Genomic DNA, 24,610 nt, shown 5'->3' with positions numbered 1-24,610 from the left:
AACAATTTTGGAGGTAATGCACTAGGCGTTTGTGCCCTCTTGTACATGTTTTCACAGTTTTCTGAAGATCGCCCAGTTTGGGGAGGACTGAAATCATTACTTCCCACAGTCCTTGGGTTAAATTTCCGTGGTCTGGGTGCTGGATGTTTTTTTTTTTTTAACTTTTCGTTTAAATATATTTACTTATACAATAAACATATTATGTGACTAGGACTGTAATAAAATAAAATTCAATTGACCCCAGTGCATACAGTTTTCTTTAAATACATCAATGTTCCCTGTATAGTGCTAGCATATAAGTATATATATATATATATATATATATATATATATATATATATATATATATATATATCCAGAATCTAACAAAGTGAGTACACCCCTCACATTTTTGTAAATATTTTATTATATATTTTCATGTGACAACACTGAAGAAATTACACTTTGCTACAATGTAAAGTAGTGATTGTACAGCTTGCATAACAGTGTAAATTTGCTGTCCCCTCAAAATACCTTTAACACACAGCCATTAATGTCTAAACCGTTGGCAATAAAAGTGAGTACACCCCTAAGTAAAAATGTCCAAATTGGGCTAAAAGTGTCAATATTTTGTGTGGCCACCATTATTTTCGAGCACTGCCTTAACCCTCTTGGGCATGGAGTTCACCAGAGCTTCACAGGTTGCTACTGGAGTCCTCTTCCACTCATCCATGATGACATCACGGAACTGGTGGATGTTAGAGACCTTGCTCTCCTCCACCTTCCATTTGAGGATGCCCCACAGATGCTCAATAGGGTTTAGGTCTGGAGACATGCTTTGCCAGTCCATCACCTTTACCCTCAGCTTCTTTAGTAAGGCATTGGTCATCTTGGTGGTGTGTTTGGGGTTGTTATCATGTTGGAATACTACCCCGCGGCCCAGTCTGTGAAGGACGGGGATCATGCTCTGCTTCAGTATGTCACAGTACATGTAATTCATGGTTCTCTCAATGAACTGTAGCTCCCCAGTGCTGGCAGCACTCATGCAGTCCCAGACCATGACACTCCCACCACCATGCTTGACTGTAGGCAAGACACACTTGTCTTTGTACTCCTCACTTGGTTGCCACCAAACATGCTTGACTCCATCTGAACCAAATAAATGTATCTTGGTTTCATCAGACCATAGGACATGGTTCCAGCAATCCATGTCCTTAGTCTGCTTGTCCTCAGCAAACTGTTTCTTGTGCATAATCTTTAGAAGAGGCTTCCTTCTGGGACGACAGCCATGCAGACCAATTTGATGCAATCTTCAGTGTATGGTCTGAGCACTGACAGGCTTCCCTTTGCTCCCCACCCCTTCAACCTCTGCAGCAATGCTGGCAGCACTCATACGTGTATTTCCCAAAGACAACCTCTGGATATGACACTGAGCACATGCACTCAACTTCTTTGGTTGATGATGGTAAGGCCTGTTCTGAGTGGAACCTGTCCTGTTAAACCACTGTATGGTCTTGGCCACCGTGCTGCAGCTCAGTTTCAGGGTCTTGGCACTCTTCTTATAGCCTAATCCACCTTTATGTAGAGCAACACTTTTTTTTTTTCAGATCCCCAGAGAGAGTTCTTTGCCATAAGGTACCATGTTGAACTTCCAGAGAGAGTGAAAGCGATAATACCATATTTAACAAACCTGCTCCCCATTCACACCTGAGACCTTGTAACACTAACAAGTCACATGATACCGGGGAGGGAAAGTGGTTAATTGGGCCCAATTTGGACATTTTCACTTAGGGGTGTACTCACTTTTGTTGCCAGCTGTTTACACACTATTGGCTGTGTGTTGAGTTATTTTGAGGGGACAGCAAATTTACACTTTATACAAGCTATACACTCACTACTTTACATTGTAGCAAAGTGTAATTTCTTCAGTGATGACACATGAATAGGTATAATAAAATATTTACAAAAAGGTGAGGGGTGTACTCACTTTTGTGAGATACTGCCTATATATATATATATATATTTATGTATGTTATCCAGTATATGTCTTATAATAACAGCAATTTACGCCTTAGAGTAGCTCTGTCAGAATCAGCACAGAAATTGAATGCTGTTTGTTTCATTGTACCATGAAGTAGTGGGAGGTTGAACAGATGTACAGAAAATTGAACAAATTCCTGTGTCACCTGCTTTACTGTCTCTGTGGTGAGATCCAAGGCTCTTCTGTCTCTTGTGGATTTAATTCACTTTGATGACTGCTACTCCCCAGAACAGTTAATTAGAGAGGCTGGCAGAGATTTGGTACTTTGCCACTGGTGCTGAACATTTCCGCAGGACCCTAGAAAGCTGCTGTTTTACCAGTTAACCCTTCATCTACTGAAGTACATTAGCAGGATGTGCACATTTTATTGTAAACAAAATGCTAATGAAAACACCTCCGGGACAGAATGGTTAAGGGGACTTTGATGTGTGTGGAACATATGTTTCTGTTTTTCTTTATTCATAAATCCACAGAATTAGCTTTGAAAAGAATCTGGCATTATGGGTGCATTGCAAACCTTAAAGCGGTATGAAATCCAAAAACAAAATGTAATCTATTGCAGCTTACCAATCCTTAAATGTGGTGGCTGCTTTTGTTTTCACTTGTAGTTTTTTTTCCCCTTTGTTTTCACCTGTTAATCTGCACAGTAACACATTTTCTGTCTTAGAGTGGTTCCTCTTTCCATAGAGGAGCAACAGAGTCACCCTTGGACAGCAGCACTGTCTGTAAAGGATGGTATTAGATGGACATGTAGAGTTAGATGGACTTTACATAAGTGACTAACAAACTCAAGCTAACACTTTTTAACCATGTGGTATCCGGGCCAGTTCTGACACTTCGCTCCTACATGTAAAAATCAACTTTTTTCTTCTAGAAAATAACTTAGAACACCCAAACATTATATATATATATATATATATATATATATATATATTTTAGCAGAGGCCCTAAAGAATAAAATGGCAATCTTTGCAATTTTTTATGTCACACGGTATTCGCGCCTTTTTCAAAAGCATTTTTTTGAGAAAAAATACATATAAATGAATTTAAAAAAAAAAAAAAAACACAATAGTTACCCCATTTTTTTGGTATAATGTGAAGTATGATGTTACACTGAGTAAATACATACCTAACATGTCACACTTTAAAATAGTGTCTGGCGGTGCAACGGTGGCAAATTACGGTGCTTCAAATTCTTCATCATTTTAATTACCTTCACAGGTTACTAGTTTAGAATTATGTAGGAGTCCTGGTGCTGGAATTATTGCTCTCACTCTAATGTTCGTGGCAATACCCCACATGCATGGTTCAATCACTGTTCACATATGCGTGTGGGAGAAAAATTTTGTGTTCGCATTTGCGCATAAGCACGGGGAGATGGAGGTGCTTTAAATTTGTTTTTTATGTATTTTATTATTTATTTTATAAAAAAAACTTTATTTTTTATACTTTTTTTGTAGTAACTTTATTGCTATCACAAGGAATGAACAACATCCCTTGTGATAGCATGTGCCATAACAGGTCCTCTTTATGGAGAGATCTAGGGTCTCTTCAACCCCAAATCTCTCCTCGGCCTCCAATGCAGCCAAGCAGACTCAGATCAGTCTGAGTGCCTGCTTTCCTGGCTTCCTGTTCATCACTTCCTGTTTCCGGGGTCAAAGAGATAGAGGAACAGCGTCAGTTCCTCTCTCTCTGTTCTGTGCAGCCTATGCCACCAGCCACATAACTCCCGGGCTCTGCAATCGGATGGTAGAGCCAGGGAGAGGTGGAGGCAAGGAGGGGGGGTGGAACCGCCTTAGCCACCTGCAGAAATGAGTGGCTGTTTAACCATTTGAATCATTTCTGCTACAAAGGGAATCGCTGGCTGAAAAATGAAATACTGTAATGATGCCTAGTTAAGCAGTTACAGAAACAGGTTTTATTTTCCATTGAGATAAATGTTTAACATAAATCAATAAAAGCACCCCTGACAGCGGGAAATCTCAACTTTTGAACTGAAAATTGTAGTGCACTCATTTGCCTTTACACCGGGCGTCCCGATTTCAGATTCCGAGAGGCAGGACGGGGGTCTTTGATCATGTGACCAACATGATTGGCTGTCACGGCGGTTACATGATCGGAAATCTCCTGATTGTCACAGCTATGTCTGCTAATTGGTATGCAAATATGCTGCCTCTCCAAGGCACCAAGGCCCACCCCCTGAGCGAGATTTGCGTGCCATCAGCACCTAGGGGGTTAAAGGAAGTTGAAAAACAACAGCATCGTAAACAAGTAAAGAAACTTTCACATGGGTGCCATCTGTTCAGTCACGTTTTTGCTAAGAAAAATATATTCAGTTTACATTTAGTTCTGTCCCGCTTACATCCGTTTTTTTGTCTGCATCTGTTTTTTTAAAATAGAACAAACATGCAGACTTGTTCTGTTTAACCTCTTAGAACTGGCGCCTCCCGGCCCTTTATTAGGTTTATGACACCAGGAGGCAGGACGCGGCTTACGGTCACCTGATTGGCTGTCACGTGGTCATGTGGTCTGAAAACTTCCGATCGCAACGAGGGATCAGGAGCTTTCAGTTAGGCAATGGTAACTGTGCTGGGAGTTGTATATGCAACAATTCACGCAAATATGTGGCCCCTCTGCGCTAAGGACCAGGTGCACAGAGGCTACAAATTTGCATACGGCCAGCGCCAAGGGGTTAAAAAAACAGACCTGAACAGAAACAGATGGAAACTGGGGTAAACAGATGACATCCATTTTAAATCTGTTTGCCCATAGAAATGCATTAATGTCTATTTTTCATCCGTCACCGGATGGATGAAAAATGGACAGAAGGAACGCCCCATGTGAAAGGGGCTGAAGGTACAGAAGGAGCAAGGCTGGCAACTCTGCTTGGGATTTCAGTGCAGCAGAGGAAGTCACTACAGAAAATTTTTATTTCACGAAATTTCTGGCAGGATTAACATGTATTTTTCTGTACTTGCAATATTTTTACAGGGACAAAACATTGGGAAATCTGCTTGTATTGTACATAAAGTCCTAGCAACACTTTTCTGGCATTATGTCTCTTTTAAATGGTCTGTGCCAGTTTAAAAAAAAAATAATTCTGCCACCTGTTTCAGTAGCTTTTTTGACACATGCTGCGGATTTTAGTTGTTTCCTAATAGCTCCACTTTTACAAAGTGCTGCTATTATTTCACCAACGTCAAAAATAATTACCTCCAGTTCATAGAAAGCTGGAGGTAATTAAGACCAACTATAAACTGGCATACAGAGCAGGAATAGTACCTATATCCTTACATTGTGTAGCAGGAGGCATATTTTCTGCTACCACTTTCTTCCCTTCCCAACTGTCACTTGGTAAATCCTCTTTTGTGGGGGAAATAAATAGTAAATAAAAATAAAATAAAATATTATAGCATATACATTTGCAGCCCAACTCATATTGTAATTGAATGTTATTTAAAATTACCTTTCCTTTTCAATCTGCAGTGCTGTCATTTTCTGTAAAATGCAATGCAACCTGGAGGTGTTCTGTACACAGATGGAGTACAGAACGCCCCCCAGATATGTCATTTCTTGCTAGAGTGATTGGCCCACTGATTTTCCCCAGAAGTCTGCACTAAGATAAAAATCAGATTTTGATGTATTGTAGATAGCACCTAAGCACTCATGTAGGGAAAGGCCTCCATCGAAAAAACAATAAAGCAGCATATAGTGAAGGAATCCTATTGGATGAAACGCATCAGTCAGGACGCTATGACACTGGTACGCTACTGAACTACGGCAACTTTGTATTTATTATTGAACGCTCATGTATCATTTATTCTTGTAAGTATGATTTCAATAAACTCCCAAGTTTTATCAACAGAACTTTACTATATGCTGCTTTATTTTTTTTGGATGGTGGCCTTTCCCTACATGAGTGCTTAGGCACTATCCCACAATACATCAGTGGTATCTATAAGGAGGATTGGAGAGGAGTTTGGCGATCCCTTATGCTGAATTCAGCTGGCCATCTTTCTACGTGCTCCATATTCATGGAGGTCTGGTAAGCAGCCCTGTTAGACACTGTGGTGTTGCGTGCTATCATTCACACGGATGCTGGTGATGGGTTGCCATTCTCTTTTATAGACTATGGACATTCATGTGTTTCACATATGTTGGTATAATTGCGATTGTCAGTAGCAGGAGAATTTATTTTGGGTTGTTCTTTGATGGTAGGTTATGGTAGTAACAAGAAATATAAAGCTACATTTCAAAAAAATATATATTTTTTTACTAATTTGGGCAAGTAAGAAAACTGATAATAGAAAAAAAAAAATCAGAAGACATCCAATTATTTACTACTACATGAAAGCCCAATTTGTCCTGAAAAAAAAGGTATAATCCACCGGTGGAATGCATTAAGATAAAAAACCTTCGGCCTTTACAACTCCTTTAACCACTTTACCACCGGAGGATTTTGCTGTCTTACGTCCAGGCCACTTTTTGCGATTCGGCACTGTGCGACTTTAACTGACAATTGCGCGGTCGTGCGACGCTGTACCCAAACAAAATTTACGTCCTTTTTTTCCCACAAACAGAGCTTTCTTTTGGTGGTATTTTTACTTTTTGCGCTATAAACCCATAAACAAAAAAAGAGCGTAAATTTTGAAAAAATAACAATATTTTTCACGTTTTTTTTATATGAAATTCCCCCCCAAAAAAATGTAAAAATCTATTTTTTTAAAAATTTTTGGCCAATTTGTTTTCTGCTACATATTTTTGGTAAAAAAAATTGCAATAAGTGTATTTTGATTGGTTTGCGCAAAAGTTATTGCGTTTACTAACTAAGGGAAAGATTTCTGTCATTTTTGGTGTTTTTTTTTAACGAGTAATGGCGGCGATCTGCGATTTTTTTTGCGGGACTGCGATATTGCGGCGGACAGATCGGACCCTTGACTGACATTTTTGACACTTTTGGGGGTACCAGTGACATTACTACAGTAATCAGTACTATAAATATGCACTGTTACTGTAAAAATGACACTGGCAGGGAAGGGGTTCATTTTATTGGAGAGGGAGGGGTTAATGTATGCCTGGTGCTTACTAACGTGTGTGGGGGAAGGTGACTGAGTGACACAGGGACAGATCGCATGTTCAGCTATGCTGAACCCTGCAATCTGACCCTGCCTGTCATTTAGGAGATCCGCCCGCTTTGTTTACACAAGCGGGCGGATCTCCACACTCGATTCCCCGACGATCGGGGAAGAGCAGCGGCGATCGCCGCTGCTCCTCCCCTGGCCCTGACTCCCACTGTGACTGAACACAGCGGGAGCCCACAAGGGGAGGAGTCCAGCGACGTAGTACTACGTCGCTGGACGATAACGAGCCACATTGCTGCAGTAGCAGCAATGTGAGCAGACGGCAAGTGGTTAAAGTGTAAGTCCAACAACAAGTCCCTAACACTTAAATCTATAGACCTCCACAATCCACTCCACTAACCTATCTAGGCCTGTAAAGAAAAAAAATCAGTCTACATATCTGTTTTGAAGCCGATTCAAACCGGTCAGCTACGGCTTTGCTGTGGAGGCGGGTGCAGAGGACACATCCGACAATGGAAACCCCATAGTAAATCCATGGGTGATGCCACTCTCCATTTATTTTATAGCTGTTGTCAGCTGTGTCCTCTGCAGAGCTTCCACCACTAGAGACCGGATCGGCTTCAAAAAATGTATGTATATCGATTTATTTTTCACAGCGCTAGATAGGTTAGTGTTAGATCATGGAGGTCTAAAAATGCAGGGGTTTTAGTTTTAGGGTGGACTAACACTTTAAAGCAATGAAAGTGGCACCTGCATCCATCAACCGATGTTTAGTCTACTTGTATTTACCACACAAAAGCCTGCATATCTACCTCTAAACTGACTCCTGTCAATGACCTATTGACTTGAGTAATATAAAGTAATACAGATTTATGTCATTCTGATCCCAGTGTTGTAATACTTCAAATATTTCACTATTTCCATCTCAACCATCCAAGATGCTGACTCCACAGTGTATAGGCAGGTTCATCTACATAAGAATTTTAACGAAGTTCTATCTTTCCCAGCAGCAGAAAGCCACGTGTTATGCATAGTATAGATGTACATAGCATATGTAATGATCATAACTGTTCTGCATGCCTTTCAGCTTCAGGATATCAATAATGTATCTTGCCAAGAAACATCATTGTATCTCATCAGCTCATTTGATCTTTTTGATCTGCTGGAAAATGACTTTACCTCCTAAAAAGATGTAACAAACAAATTCAAATGTCAATATTTTTGCCTCTTCCCTTTTTACCTCTGAATAATAATGAATCATGTCTCAGATTTGTAAAGCTCTAGAAACATAAGGCTATACTAAAAAAAAAAAAAAAAAAAAAAAAAAAGCAGTTATAATAAAGCTGATTATCCAGGCAGTTATTTCCAGAGGAAAGCTGTCATACCAATGTATTGTCCGCTTAGAAATTAATGGGATGAGCAATGTCAGTTATAAATTGTTGCATTAGTAAAATCTTTATCAGCCTCCTTTTAATAATTTTAGGTGGATGTACTGTACCTTCCATCTGATTGCGGAAAACATTCTTTGTTATAGACAAAGAATCGCTTTTTAGACACCTTAGGCCACACAAAGGGCACCAATGATGTTCAAAGTGAAGCAATACTTAGCAAACAATTAGAACTCCTATTTCACAGTTTTACAGCACTTGGAGCAATGAACATGGCTTGCTCTAAGTTATTAATGACTTTACACAGTTTTGTGCACCTAGACATATGTACCTGCCGTGGAGTGTAAATAATTGTGGCATTTTTTATTCAGCTGTGTGGTCTTTTATTTGGAACCCTACCTGTCTGCAAAATATGTATGAAGAAGATACACTATATTGTCAAAATTATTGGGATGCCTACTTTACATGCACATGAACTTTAATGGCATCCCAGTCTTAGTCCGTAGGGTTCAATATTGAGTTGGCCCACCCTTTGCACCTATAACAGCTTCAACTCTTCTGGGAAGGCTGTCCAAAAGGTTTAGGAGTGTGTCTATGGGAATGTTTGACCATTCTTCCAGAAGCGCATTTGTGAAGTAAGGCACTGATGTGGAGTATGAGGTCTGGCTTGCAATCTGCGCAATCTAGAACATCCCAAAGGTGTTCTATGGGGTTGATGTCAGGACTCTGTGCAGGCCAGTCAAATTCCTCCAATCCAAACTCGCTCATCCATGTCTTTATGGATCTTGGTTTGTGCACTGGTCCAAAATCATTTGGTGGAGGGGGGTTATGGAGTGGGGTTGTTTTTCAGGGGTTGGACTTGGCCCCTTAGTTCCAGTGAAGGGAACTCTTATGGCATCAGGATACCAAGACATTTTGGACAATTTCATGCTCCCAACTTTATGGGAAAAGTTTGGGGATGGCCCCTTCCTGTTTCAACATGACTGTGCACCAGTGCATAAACAAGGTCTATAAAGACATGAATGAGTGAGTTTTTGCAATAGAGGAATTTGACTGGCCTGCACAGAGTCCTGACTTCAATCCAATAGAACACCTTTGGGATAAATTAGAGCTGAGACTGCGAGCCTGGCCTTCTCTTGGACATCAGCGTCTAACCTCACATATGAAAAGAATGGTCAAACATTCCCATGGACACACTTCTAAACCTTGTGGACAGCCTTCCCATAAGAGTTAAAGCAGTTATAGCTGCAAAGGGTGGGTCAACTCAGTATTGAACCCTACGGACTAAGACTGGACTGGCATTATACAGTAGTTTATGTGCATGTAAAGACAGGCATCCCAATACTTTTGACAATACAGTGCAGTGATGGCAAATCTCGGCACCCCAGATGTTTTGGAACTACATTTCCCATGATGCTCAACTACACTGCACAGTGCATGAGCATCATGGGAAATATAGTTCCAAAGCATCTGGGGTGCCAAGGTTCGCCATCACTGATATAGTGTATGTTGATTATATTGACAGAAGAGCTGGGACAGGATTGACTAGCAGTGGCTCCAAACAGGAGCCAAAAAAATTAAGAGACCTTTCAGAAAGATTTAAAATGGTGTATCTAAACCCACACCATAAACTGTAACATATTGCAGATTACGTGTCCTTTTTGGGATGGCTGGGATAGTTTTCTGTTTTTCAAGATTCTTTTGCTTTATTTATACCTGGTAATCCTGCAAATAACACACTTCCTGTCCTAGGGTGGGTCTATCTATCACTCCTCCACGGTATCTGCTGAGGGAGCTTTGGTAATCAGTCTAGCCTGCCTAGCCTGCTCTTCTGATATAGACTCTAAAAGTGTCTTCATCCTTGTTTGAGAGGGGGAACAAGGATGAAGACCCTGTCCCGCTCTTCCTTTTACAGCAATAACTTTATAAATACACAATAGCATAAGCTTCCTACCATTCTCCTCAGTTTTCAGACTAGAAGGCGGGCATGAGACTCAGCTTAATAAAATTAGGTATTTTACCTTGAAAGAACTTTGTATTGTTCCGTAGGACCAGCAAAGCCAAGGAACTTCAGGTTGTATAGCCTTGATGTGTCCAGATAGACATCTTATGTAGAACAAACATGCAATGGACAAGCACAAAGCATTACAAGTAGACAAAAGGATTTTATTATTATTTAACCTCCCTGGCAGTATGATTCTTTCGGATTTTAGTTGCGGAAAGCGGTACCATTATTTTGCATGTAATTCTTGAGAATGAGCAGCCCAAACCAACTATTTACATATTTTTTTTTTTTTTACTGTGCGTTCTTCTTTATAACATCTCGGGTATGATAAAGTTTGAGACACAAAATCATAAATTATAATATAATAAAAAACTATAAAAAAGTTAAAGTATGTATGTATACATATATATATATATATATATACTTAAAAAGTACAGTAAAACTGCAGGAAAGGGCACGGGGGGGCAATGTAATGTGAATTTATTTTATTTTGAATGGTATCAGTGTGTTTGGTGTGTTTTACATTTAAATTTGCCGCCGGTTCCACCCCCCTGCGAACGTCACGTCGCAGGAGACGGAAGTCGGGGCACAGAGAGGATCGGGTGGAAGATCCACCGCCGCATACCGCTGAGATACATCGCTGGATCCTGGTGACAAGGTAAGAAACCTCTTTTACAGGATCTGGCTCGGGGTTACCGCTTTTGGCTCTGAAATTTAACCCCGAGCCACGCTCGGGAATACCGCTAAGAAGGTTAAAGGTGACTGACATGACAATAGTGGCTGTATATGGTAGATTTTTTAAATAAGTTCTGTAAGGTGACCTTACACTGGACCCTCTCTTCACCCCCCCCCCCCCCAGTCCCACTGTACTATAGTCATGCAATCCTCCGCTGTCAGACACTGTCATGTTGTTTCACTAGTCCAGGGAAGCAGAAATCCCAGCGGCTTCCTTTCCTCTGTTTGCAGTGCTGACAGGACAGGTTACATGGATTCTGATTAGTCAGCTCCGTCCATGTGATGGTGCTGACCAATTAGAATCACTCTGGGCCATACTGGCTAAGCAGTACAGATAGGAGATTAAGCTACAAGGATTTCAAATCTCCAGGCCGGTGAAGTGCCACGCCGCCGTCTGACAGCAGAGGATCGCGGGAGGGGGTCCAGTGTAAGGTCAACTTACATATTTTATGTAATTGTGAACTTAAACTTTAAGCCTAATTTATGTGGAATGTCCAGGGCAAGCCTAAGGACAGTGAGATATTAGACTACTGGAGTTCTAAGTAGACGTAGTACAAATCTAGTTAATCTTTGGAAGTAAAAAAACCTCTGCAAAAGAAATTCCACTTCTGTCTAAATGTATTTTTATTCTTACATGGCCCCCTCTACTGAGCTTTTAAAACACCATACAACCTTTGTGAGTCAAAAAACCAACCAGGCAGTCTTAATTTTTTTTTACCTACCTAGCCCTATCCACCTAAGTGGTGGTAGATCTAGGGAGCAGCACAAAAAGCACCATGAAAGTCTTTTAGATGGTTTACAAAGTACCTGTGATCGTTAAAGTGTTACTAAACCCACAACAGTAAAATCAGTCTGTATATGCAGTAAAGCATTGTGTAAAAAGGCTGTTGGATCCTGTCTTCTCTGACCCCCCCTTCTTCTCTATCCCCAATCCATCTACTGACAAGACAGAGCCTTTGGAGTCACTCAGCACATGCTCAGTAGTGTATGTAGCACATCGTTTTTATTTTTCATAGGAGGGTGCATGTGATCAGCACAGGGCCAATCAGCACTGTCCAGACAGAGGGTCAGGAGTCCTGCAACCTCATAGGACAGTCAGAGCAGAATGATAACTCCTCGTACAAGCTCTACACAGACATTGATAGAAGTCACAAGACTGCTATATACTGCTGATGAAAAAAGCTATTTAGCAGGTATTTACAAAAATAATTGTAGTTCCAGCTTCTGTGTGCTGTGGGAGACCAGATATAGTGAATGCAGGGTCCTGAGTTTAGTAACACTTTAATGGGAAACTCTAATACATTGGGCCAATTTTATTTATTCATTTTGTTACAAGTGTTATATGTTTTTTTATGCTTTCTTTCTCTCTCTCACTTTTTGATCACTGTTGTAGAGTTCAGTTTCAAATGTAGAGTTATTCCAGATGAAAAAACACATTTAAGTTCTTGCTACCTGTGTTTATCTGTCTCAGTTGTAACACAGCAAGCAAAAGAGGTCCCCCCCACCCAGTACGCAGCAAAACATTCAGCCTTCTGGCTAGTTAAGAGACAATTGCAGGTTGTTCCAGCACAGCATTCATGCTATATATATATATATATATATATATATATATATATTTATATATATATATATATATATATATATATATATATATATATATATATATATATTAGTGCATGACAAAGAATACCCAGAGCACTATGATTTAGCTAAATATGCAGCGTAGCAAAAGTTATTTCCTTTCCAGCTAAAGGATGAGTCACACATCCAATAGCTAAGTCTGCTGACATATTGCTGCAGCATTTGTAAACAACTGGATTTTGCAGCACTGATGCTATGAGAAGCTCTGCTTACTGTGAAAGACCCTAAGCTCCATCTGCTGGCTAGATAAAATAATACATGCTATTTAAATAGGATAATTTATATTTATACAAACAATATATTTTAAAAACCCTGTTAATGAGCTCACGTTATTTGCAATAAGATAGGTTCCTACATTCAGGAGATGCCAGTAAGATGTCTTGTATATGACATTGGCCCAGAGCTGAAGTTTCGAGGATTAGCAGGTGAAACCAGATAAGACTGCTTAATGTTATTTTGCTTTGGCTGGATGTCTGTTCTTCCCAAACATTTACATTTATTGCAGTTGTATCACATACTTCCTTTTGTATTTATAGTAAACTTTGAAATAAAACTGCACCGCCATCTACTGATTATGCCTAAATGTCTAGAGGCAAGGGAGGGATATATAAGTCTATTGCTACAGTAGTTCCTTAAATCCCATAGAGATATTGCAGCAAAAAATGTATAACTTGCAATGCTGATAGTAATCTTTCATGTACCTAACACTGTATTATATATGGTGTATGTCCCTTGCTGCATAGCAAGTAGAATTTAGTTTGGATATTCACAGTGCACTATTTTTTCTATACACTTATATCCTTCAAGAAATGTATTGTTTTCAAAGTTAACAAGTCCCTCTTGGTATGAGGGATTTAATGTTACAGAATCGGTTTGTTTATGAATCTTACTTGGGTATTAGATTGCTTTTTGTTAGGGGATTAAATGCCTCATCATAAATCAGTTACTAAGATTTATTTTAGTGTGCCTATTGAGCTTGTCATTTCAGAGTTAGTGCTTTGGATTATATAGCATTTTTTTCCAAGTGCGCTCTGGATTTACCTGCAGGTAGACCAAGCCACTATTTTGTATTGAACAGTTATACTTAATTTATTTTTTTATAACATTTCAAGAAATCTGTGTTTCATTGGCATCTTTATTCTTCTTCATTTTGGTTCAGTATATTATGATAATGTTACCAACTTAAAGTGTATGTTAACCTTAATGATGAACTTTTCCTATTTTCTCCCTTTGAAAGTGTCTTTTTATATATGTTTGATAAGTGCAAAAATACTTGTTGATTCTGCAAGACATCCAGTAACTTTGTAACTTTCTGTACTCCAGGGACGCCGCTTGTAGAATCCAGTAACTTTGTAACTTTCTGTGCTCCAGGGGCGCCACTTGTAAAATCCAGTAGCTTTGTAACTTTCTGTGCTCCACGGGTGCCACTTGTAAAATCCAGTAACTTCGTAACTTTCTGTGCTCCAGAGGCACCACTTGTAAAATCCAGTAACTTTCAGTGCTCCAGGGGGCACCCCTTGTAGAATCCAGTAACTTTGTAACTTTCTGTGCTCCATGGACGCCGCTTGTAAAATCCAGTAACGTTGTAACTTTCTGTGCTCCAGGGGTGCCGCTTGTAAAATCCAGTAACTTTGTAACTTTCTGTGCTCCAGGAGTGCCACTTGTAAAATCCAGTAACTTTGTAACTTTCTGTGCTCCAGGGGCGTTGCTTTTAAAATCCAGTAACTTTGTAACTTTCTGTGCTCCAGGGGCGCCACTTGTAAAATCCAGTAACTTTGTAACTTTCTGTGCTTCAGGGGCGCCGCTTGTAGAATCCAGGAACTTTGCAACTTTCTGTGCTCCAGGGACGCTGCTTGTAAAATCCAGTAACTTTGTAACTTTATGTGCTCCAGGGGCACCGCTTGTAAAATCCAGTAACTTTCTGTGCTCCAGGGGTGGCGCTTGTAAAATCCAGTAACTTTGTAACTTTCTGTGCTCCAGGGGCGCCCCTTGTAAAATCCAGTAGCTTTCTGTGCTCCAGGCCGCTTGTAAAATCCAGTAACTTTGTAACTTTCTGTGCTCCAGGGGCGCCGCTTGTAAAATCCAGTAACTTCGTAACTTTCTGTGCTCCAGGGGCGCCGTTTGTAAAATCCATTAACGTTGTAACTTTCTGTGCTCCAGGGGCACCACTTGTAAAATCCAATAACTTTGTAACTTTCTGTGCTCCAGGGGCGCCACTTGTAAAATTCAATAACTTTGTAACTTTCTGTGCTCCAGAGGCGCCACTTGTAAAATCCAGTAACTTTTTGTGCTCCAGGGGGCGCTGCTTGTAGAATCTAGTAACTTTGTAACTTTCTGTGCTCCAGGGGCGCAGTTTGTAAAATCCAGTAACTTTGTAACTTTCTTTGCTCCAGGGGTGCTTCTTGAATTGTAAAATATGCCAGTTGTGGCAGTGACAGGTGGTTGTGATGTTCAGAATGAAGGTATTTGGCAGGACAGGCAAGTTCATGCCCCAGGTGCAAAGCGTTCAACCATCAAATAACGTACCAATGGGCAAACCCTGGCAAACTCCTAGTCACCTATCAAGGTTCCAAACACACTATCTCCTCTCTCCATAATGGTCTCTAACAACTGCATGCCTAGAGGAAAATTCCAGATCCTCCTGCCTCACAGAACCCATGCTCAATACAAGCAGCAACCCCTTATTACAAACCACAGCCTCAAAGGATCCACCCAAGATCCAACCCTCACTAACGGGTGCCATGGGCCACTTGGCAACACGTTGCCCACTCTGGTATAACTTAGCTCCTGGCTTCTCACAGAACTTTTTTTCACCTCAATTGTTCTTTTAGGATTCAGCAGTGTCCCCTTTGTTGAAAGTATTTTGCAGTAGTCAACTGTCTCCTACTCAGCTTGAATACAATTTCACGGACATCTTTACTTACTTGTCCTATCCCACTTATCTGTTATCTCCATACCTTAATCTTTAAACTCCAGTAGCTACTCCTACCACTCTCACTTCAATTGTGGACCACAACCTTCCGCCCCAACAGATTGCTTATCTCCTTTTCTATTGAATTGATAGGATGACCATCAAGATCTTATCTATCAATACAAAAGGCATAAATCACACAGTCAAAAGAGCTTCTCTTTGGTAATCAGCCTAGTCTACCAAAAGTGACGTTGTTTGTGCACAAGAAATGTACTTTCATTCTCAGCACCAACCGAAATGCTCCCATACATCCTTCCCGCAAATCTTTACCACCAGTGCCCCAGCAAAAAGAAAAAGAGCCCTCTTGGCGATCAAAGACACAATCTCCTTTCAATTACAACAATGCATTGACGATGATGATGGCCATTATATCATTATTTTATGCCTTCTAAACAACTCTCCTTACACAATTGTTAATGTGTACGCTCCCAACATCCACCAAATCCTCTTTTTGAAGAACCTTCTCAAGAAAGTAAGCCAAATCCAACATGGTTCTACCATCTGGTGTGGAGAGTTTAATATTACTCCAGACCCCCAACCTGACTCCTCCAAACCTTCTAAAAGCAAGAGACCATCCTTAAAGGCCTTTCTCTGTGATTCTCAACTTCACTATGTTTGGCGATGCCTGTACGCCTCAGAGCGGGATTACACATTCTTGTCCTTATGCCACAACGTCTACTCCTGCATTGACCTCTTCCTAGCAGACAAATAGAAAATATCAGCATTGGATATTCTTCCCAGTACATGGTCGGACCACGCACCAATATGTATAACTATCGAGGACACCCCAAGTTCTAACCATGCATTCATATGGAGAATGAACACTCATCTCCTGCAATCATCCCCTTACGTGGAAGAACTCCGCCGTCACCTTGAAGAATTTTTTTAATTTAACACGGTGCCAACAACGGATCCGGCAATTCTGTGGCCCTCACACAAAGCATATGAGAGAGATTTTTTATCAAATTAGGAGCTAAAATGAAAAGGGAAAGGGTGCATTGAAAAATTATTGAAAGGCATCCAATCCACAGACTCCCAAAACAAGCACCATCCTCATCCAAAATGAAAATCCAAACTGGGGTATCTTAGACTGGAACTTAGAACAATGATATCAAAAATAAATTTAAAAACAACAACAACACTTAATGTTTTCTTTCTATGCATCTGGCAACAAATCTGGTAAACTCTTTTCTTTGCAATTAAATGGTTGCGGCCAAAAATCCCACATTCCCTTTCTATTCCATCCAACCTCAAAAAAAGCATCTGACCAATCCACAATACATTGTGGATGCATTTAATACTTATTATAATACTCTATAATATAATTTGAAAGAAGACCCTTCCTCCCCAGTTCCAAATTTTGACAACATTCAGCCCATTCTCAAAGCCATTAAACTACTGACCCTCACCCAAGCCCAATTGCAAACCTCAATTTACCCTTTCATATTTCAGAGATCAAAAAGGAGATAGAAGCCTTACCAAACAACTAATCCCCAGGCCCAGATGGCTTTGTGGGGGAATACTTCAAACAGTACATGGGTATCTTACTAAACCCTTTGTCTCAATTTTTCAATGCTGCTGCCTTCTCATCCTTTCCCAAAGTAAATGCCGAATGCCTTGATTGTTACTTTGGCAAAGCTACCTCCTCCCAAAATGTCAGACCCATCTCCCTCCTTAACCAAGACCCTAAACGGTGCGCCAAAGTTATAGCTAATTGCTTAATTGATATTCTACCTTATTTAGTCCACCTGGATCATTCAGGGTTTACCAAAGGCCCGACAAACATTAGACGCCACCTCGAGTATGATTAATATTAACCACAATGCCCAAAAATCTCAAATGCCCTCTCTACTACTGTCCTTACATGCAGAAAAGGTATTTGATAGGGTTCACTGGCCCTTCGTATCCATAACCCTACAAAAATGTGGTTTCCAAGGCAACATCTTATCCGCCATTATGGCTCTATACTCTCATCCATCAGCTCAAGTCTATAATTCGGGAATGTTTCCTAAACCTTTCAATATCTCTAACGGGACAAGACAAGGTTGCCCTCTTTTCCCTCTACTCTTCAGTCTTTTAATGGAACCCCTAGCTGAAACCATCAGATCTCAAACACATATGAGATTTAAACATCGGCTCCACCGAACATAAGATAACTTTATTTGCGGATTATATTATCCTAATGTTTACAAATCCGGCTCCTTCCCTGGCTTCGATTCAAAAAGTGTTATCCAATTTTAGCGACTATATCTATAAAGTTAATGCTTTTAAGTCCTCTATATTGGACCTAGGGTTTCCCATATCCCTAAAATTCACTTTGCAAACACAATACCCATGCCTATGGGCCACAGACTCAATTCCCTATCCAATTAACCAAACATATATTGTCTTTATATCAAGTGAACTACGCTCCCCCCTACATTTCCTTCCCAAAGATTTAGATGCTTTAGCCAAAACGACATTATCCTAGGCAGGAAGATTAGCCTAATTTAAAATGCTGAAACTCCCGCAACTACTATATATATATATATATATATATATATATATATATATATATATATATATATATATATATATATATATATAGAGAGAGAGAGAGAGAGAGCACTCCCCACCCCTTTTCCACAGGCCTTTTTTAGCACCATCAAAAATATCCTGGGTCGCTTTATCTGCAAACGTAAACCTCAATGCTCTCGCTCTTCACTAATCAAACTAAGGAGAGTGGATGGTACAGGCTTGGTAGAAATTAAAGATCATTATCTTGCAGCTATCCTAGCTCAACTCAGAGTTTGGTTTCTGCCTGACCACCAAAGTCCCTGGAAGGATATAGAACCATCCCAAGTGGATTATGACCTTATTTCTTGGTTACAAACCCAATTCTCCTCCAAACGATGTGCATTAAATGTGTCTCCTACCATCCTAGCCTTAACAGCGGCATAATATAATTTGGGGTAAAATGTTCTTCTAACCACTGCAAACCCTTACTTCCACTCACTGTGCTCTAGCAACTAACCCCAAACCTCTCCCTTCAACCATGGTTGCTTAAAGGAATCACTTATCTGCTCAACCTCTATATGCTCGACCTACTCAATTCCTTTTCTAGGTTACAAGAGGAATATGCCTTACCCAAATCAGAGTACTATAGGTATTTGCAGATAACCCATTGTCTATTACTCAGTCCACTTTCAAGAAAAACATGGCATTATCTAACCAACCGTAAATCCAGCGGAAAAGGCATTACAGTATTTTATGAACTACTGCAAAACATATCAAGCTTCCAAAAACTACTATAAGAGATTCGCATGCTGCGCTTGTATAAATCAATCTTTTTCTGCAGTGGGTGCAATACAAACTGCTTACCAGACGGAAAGAGTAAAGAGCCTGTTAGTAGACAATAATTGATGTACGTTAAACCCAGAAAAGCCACCACCAAAAAAACAGTGATACCAGGAGCACTCAACACCTCAGTATGTCCTAACAGACTGCTTACCAGACACAATAAACTTGCAGGCAATATGAGTGGACATGAAATTCGTCCTAACAGGCTGCTTACCAGACACAATAATTTTGCAGACAATACAGGTGAGCATGAAATTCGTCCAACTTTGTGATTAGACTCTCATTCCGAGCAACACCACAGGTCAGATGACAAAGCCAGAAGACTCAGCGTAATAACCAAAAAGAAAATTGGCACATAGTGTAGTAATTTAAACAAATAATGAAATACAGAGAAACCACCACCAAGAAGCTAAATGAATGAAAGCACTCCACAACTCAGTGCCTCCAATCAAACTGCTTACCAGACACACTGATTTTGGAGCAGACAATCCTGGTGGTAATAGTCAGCAGAAATCCTCTTCTATCAGGGTGATTAGGCTCTCCTCCCAGACCACATCACAAGTCCAGTGGTATTGACAGACGATTCAGCACAAACCCCAAAAAGAAAGTTGGCTCATAGTGCAGTATTTAGGATAATAGCAAGGTTTATTAAAGTAACTTACATTTAAAATCAGTACTGTGCACAGTCAAATTCTGCGGTATTCATCAGCATTGGCGTGTCCCAGGAACTGCAGGAGGCACTTCCAAGAAAAACATGGCATTATCTAACCAACCATGAATCCAGCGGAAAAGGCATTACAGTATTTTATGGCCTACTGCAAAACATATCAAGCTTCCAAAAACTACTCCCTTTGAACAAATGGGAAGTAGACCTGGGTCAAACTTTTATCGAATTGCAATGGCTGACTGCCATAGACACCACTTTTACAGCTACCCGATCCACCAACTTATGGGAATTATCCCACAAGATCACTCTACGTTGGTACTTAACCCCTTCCCGAATTCATGCTTGGGACCCCTCAACCTCATCTAAATGCTGGAGGGACTGCGGGGAATCAGGGAACCTTCTTCACATTCTTTTGGGAAGCCCTAAATTATCTAGCTTTTGGTCTGAAGTCACCCACTTAATCCAAGAAATTCTACATATGGCCTGCACCCTAACCCACCCCCCCCCCCCCATTTAGCACTTTTAATTCTGGGTATAGAAAACCTTCCACAACATCTACACAAACCAGTTAATCCATGTTTTATTAGCGGCCATATTGGCCTTAACCAGACAATGGAAATCCCCTGATTCGCCCTCCCTCAGAGCAGTAATTGCACTAACCCACATCCATGTCAGTTATGAATGTATGCTTTCCTTTGCTGAAGGGAACACACTAAAAACTGAAAATGATTGGTCTCCTTGGACCCTGTGGTATAAATACTAAACTCAATCCTCACTATAAAACTCTGTTCTCTCTCTCGATTTCATTACCTTTACACTTTTACCGGGGCAACCTAAGATGAACACTTCTTGTTATGGAGTTTACTGCACCAAACTTATACTATCCGTTTCAAATGGTTATTAGTTTTATCTCTATTTGACACTGTGTACATTTGTGCATTGTCTTTTCCACTAGTAAATTGTATGGCACTATATGAAAGTGTTTGACATGCATGTGTTTGTTCACCTTTCCTTTAAAAATCCCATTAAAAATCTATTGAAACAAAAACTCAAAAAATGTTATATAAAATTCGCTATTCCATTTTCAAATTCATATGACTCAGTTTTATGTTGGAAATCAAGCTTGCCTGTTTCAGTGGGGGAACATGTGCATTTATATTTCTGAGAAATCATCTTGCATTTCCAGGCTCATTTACAGGAGCTGATACATACTTTTCACCTTTGACAGGATGCAAATTGAAAAGTCAGTGTGAGTATCAAGTGTATAAACACTATCACCCCACCGATCTGATGCACTACATGCAAAGCATCGAATTTGGCACTGACATGCAGAAGTCAACCTCTCAGTCTTATGCTTGTTATATCCACTGATAGCTGTAGGTCAAATTCTGTCTTGCCTTAGAATTGCAATTTTATTTATTTTTTTACTTCATATCCATGCTAAAATGTTTCAACTCAGAATTATTTGGTATGATAAGTTCTTTCCCCAAACAATGACATTTAGTTGCCGTGGCAGCAGTTGCCATGGGTACTTGTGAAGTTTTCTGTTTACGTAGTGCTCCATGGCAATAAACTGAACATGTCGACTTTTACATGACCCATCATTCAACCACAAAAAAAAAAAAAAAGTAACTACATTAAAGCCAGCAATGTTTTACCCGACAGTTCTGCTTGCTTTTTAAAAGTGTCACAAAGAAAGGCAGAGACATTTATGCTACTGTAAAGTTACCAAAACAAATGACAACCTCTAACTTTTTTGAGAAGAAAATGTTCAATGCATTTTCTCAGCTAATGGAGCACAATAAATTTAAATACTAAAAATAAAAATTATTTAGAGATCTATTTAATAAAGTGGTGCAAAGTGTGATCAAAAACCTACTTATACCCAGTAACCAGCCAAATATCACCTTTCATCTCTACAGCAGTCAAAGCTGTGAAAAAAGAAAAACAATGGATTTAAATTACTATACTTCGTACATTGCTTTTTTTGCCGAATAAAGTAAACCATATTCAATAGCATTGGGTGAAATACAATAAATCAAAAGTCACCAAGCATTTTCTGAAAGACTAATTACACAAAGAATGATAAAAAAGTATATCTGGTTGGTTGCTCTGGGAAGCTGCACATCTCTTTACTGTAAAATGAACATAAATGGTGATTTAAAGAAAACTCAACTTTCCTCTCCATATTTTTCCCCTCACTTCTTATCTGTATAGCCAGGTTGTTTCCTAATATGCACAAGCCTGGTGATCCAGCAGTGTTGCCCATGGAACCATCTCTGTGCTGCAGCATACTCAGCCCACACTGCCATCTTCTTTTGATGTTGCCAGGTGAGTCACCTTCCTCTTCCTGATTGTGCATCATCCCCGTGATGATGCTCATGCACCACCCTGCTTCATCAATGGAGTGTCTACAAAAACAATAAATAGGCAGCATCCCCCCTGGCAACATGACATTGCGCGTGCACTGTAGTGCACCCATGGCCCTCTGGGACCCATGACGTTGATATCCCAGGAGGATTCAGGCAACTCTTTACATCTTGCCTAGGCCAGAAATAAGGAAGTATGTGGGAATGGGGTTTGCAAAAAAGTACAGTGTATATGAAGTTGGCCAAAGGATAGATACCAGAGTGTGGTTGTAAATGGGGTTCACTCAGAACAGAGACCAGTCACTAGTGGTGTACTACAATGTCCTGTACTAGGTCCTGATCTATATGTATTTTTGCTGCTAATAAAAAGGTGTAAAATAGGTTTGATATCCCTGGAGGTGTCTGTAACATGGAACATGACTTGGCATTGCTGGAAGATTGATAAAAGCTGTAAAAACTGCAGTTCAATGTTTCTAAATGTGAAATAATGCACCTAGGGAAACAAATCCCTTCAGAGAGTACAACATTGGGGGTACAGTGTTGGCCAGCACTACAGAGGAAAAAGATGTGGGGGTTCTTCTTTCAGATGATTGCAAATAGATTTCAAGGATACATCACTAGAGGGATCACTAACAGGAGGGAGGAGGTTCTAATTCCTCTATATAAGTCTTTAGTGAGAGCTCATTTCGAATATTGTGTCCAGTTCTCGAGACCTCACTCTCATCAGAACGAGTCCAGAGATGGGTAACAAAAATGTTGAAAGGTCTGGAGAGTGACTTCAGGAACCTAATATGTACAGTCTGGAGGAAAGAAGGGAAAGGGGAGACATGAATGAAACCTTTAAATACATCAAGGGGATGGATAAGGTTCAGGGGGCAGTTTTTCAATGTGAACCAAAATCAAGAACATGGGGACATGACCTCAAACTAACTGGATGAAAGTTTAAAACTAATCTTAGAAAGCATTATTTTACTGAAAGGGTAGTTAAAGCTTGGAATGAACTTCAAACAGAAGTAGTGAGCCAGTCAACAGTAAATGTGTTTATACTCAGACATAAAAAAGCAAAACAAAATACGAAACACACACACACACACATATATATATATATATATTTTATTATATCTTTTCATGTGACAACACTGAATAAATGGCACTTTGCTACATTGTAAAGTAGTGAGTGTACAGCTTGTATAACAGTGAAAATTTGCTGTCCCCTCAAAAAAACTCAACACACAGCCATTAATGTCTAAACCGCTGGCAACAAAAGTGAATACACGCCTAAGTGAAAATGTCCAAATTGGGCCCAATTAGCCATTTTCCCTCCCCAGTGTCATGTAACCCATTAGTGTTACAAGGTCTCAGGTGTGAATGGGGAGCAGGTGTGTTAAATTTGGTGTTATCGCTCTCACTCATACTGGTCACTGGCACCTCATGGCAAAGAACTCTCTGAAGATCTGAAAAAAATAATTGTTGCTCTAACATAAAAATGGCCTGGGCTATAGGAAGATTGCCAAGACCCTAAAACTGAGCTGCAGCACGGTGGCTAAGACCATACAGCGGTTTAACAGGACAGGTTCCACTCAGAACAGGCCTCACCATGGTCGGTCAAAGAAGTTGAATGCACATGCTCAGCGTCATATCCAGAGGTTGTCTTTGGTAAATAGATGTATGAGTGCTGCCAGCATTGCTGCAGAGGTTGAAGGGGTGGGGGGTCAGCCTGTCAGTAATCAAACCATTTGCTGCACACTGCATCAAATTGGTCTGCATGGCTGTTGTCCCAGAAGGAAGCCTCTTCTAAAGGTGATGCACTTCTTTAGCAAGGCAGTGGCCTTCTTGGAGGTGTGTTTAGGGTTGTTATCATGTTGCAATGCTGCCCTGCGGCCCAGTCTCCAAAGGGAGAGAATCATGCTCTGCTTCAGTATGTCACAGTACATGTTGGCATTCATGGTTCCCTCAATGAACTGTAACTCCCCAGTGCCGGCAGCACTCCTACAGCTCCAGAATATGACACTCCCACCACCATGCTTGACTGTAGGAGAGACACATTTGTCTTTGTACTCCTCACCTGGTTGTCGCCACACACGCTTGACACCATCTGAACCAAATAAGTTTATCTTGGTCTCATCAGACCACAGGACATGTCTCCACACCTAAACCCTATTGAGCATCTGTGGGGCATCCTCAAATGAAAGGTGGAGGAGCTCAAGGTCTCTAACATCCACCAGCCCTGTGATGTCATTATGGAGGAGTGGAAGAGGACTCCGGTAGCAACTTGTGAAGCTCTGGTGAACTCCATGCCCAAGAGGGTTAAGGCATTGCTGGAAAATAGTGATGTCATGTGATGGTTGCAGAAGTGATGTCATGTGATGTTTAACTTTCCCTGTGTTTTTTCTT

General features: G+C 40.3%; 1 protein-coding gene across 5 annotated transcripts in view; it reads left to right on the top strand.

Annotated features, from left to right (window-relative positions):
• PCDH7 (protocadherin 7) overlaps nucleotides 1-24,610 on the top strand; it is a 1,094,762-nt gene that overhangs the window by 775,961 nt on the left and 294,191 nt on the right. The gene's annotated exons all lie outside the window — the stretch shown is intronic.

This window comes from Pelophylax lessonae, assembly GCF_965119305.1.
Source record: "Pelophylax lessonae genome assembly, chromosome: 1".
NCBI classification, from domain to species: Eukaryota; Metazoa; Chordata; class Amphibia; order Anura; family Ranidae; genus Pelophylax; species Pelophylax lessonae.
This window is presented reverse-complemented; position numbering and strand designations above follow the sequence as displayed.